This window comes from Arachis stenosperma, chromosome 5 (assembly GCF_014773155.1).
Source record: "Arachis stenosperma cultivar V10309 chromosome 5, arast.V10309.gnm1.PFL2, whole genome shotgun sequence".
Classification (NCBI taxonomy): domain Eukaryota; kingdom Viridiplantae; phylum Streptophyta; class Magnoliopsida; order Fabales; family Fabaceae; genus Arachis; species Arachis stenosperma.
In genome coordinates this window covers 136,927,363-136,928,180 of record NC_080381.1, presented here as the reverse complement: position 1 = coordinate 136,928,180, position 818 = coordinate 136,927,363, and positions in this window count along the sequence as shown.

Below are 818 nucleotides of genomic sequence, written 5' to 3'. Positions count from 1 at the left end.
TTTATGAAGGATGGATGTGAGTGGTGAAGAGAAAGATGGGATTTGATAGGTGAGGGGTTTTTGGGGAAGAGGTGTTGAGGTGATTGGTGAATGGGGGAAGAAGAGAGAGAGTGATGGTAGGGTCCTGTGGGGTCCACAGATCCTGTAGTGTCAAGGAAAAGTCATCCCTGCATCAAATGTTGCTCAAAATCACGTTTTGAGCCATTTCTGGCGTTAAACGCCGGGCTGGTGCCCATTCCTGGCGTTTAACGCCAGGTTTTTGCCCTTTACTGGCGTTTAACGCCAGTCTGGTGCCCCTTTCTGGCGTTAAACGCCCAGAAGGGTGCCAGACTGGGCGTTAAACGCCCAACAGCTAGCATTACTGGCGTTTGAACGCCAGCTTCTTCTCCTCCAGGGTGTGCTATTTTTCTTCCTGTTTTTCATTCTGTTTTTTCTTTTTTCATTGTTTTTGTGACTTCTTATGATCATCAACCTACAAAAAAGATAAAATAATAAAAGAAAATAATTAATTATAAAACATTGGGTTGCCTCCCAACAAGCGCTTCTTTAATGTCAGTAGCTTGACAGAGGGCTCTCATGGAGCCTCAGAAATGCTCAGAACCGTGTTGGAACCTCCCAACACCAAACTTAGGGTTTGAATGTGGGGGTTCAACACCAAACTTAGAGTTTGGTTGTGGCCTCCCAACACCAAACTTAGAGTTTGACTGTGGGGGCTCTGTTTGGCTCTGTTTTGAGAGAAGCTCTTCATGCTTCCTCTCCATGATGACAGAGGGATATCCTTGAGCCTTAAACACAAAGGATTCTTCATTCACTTGAAT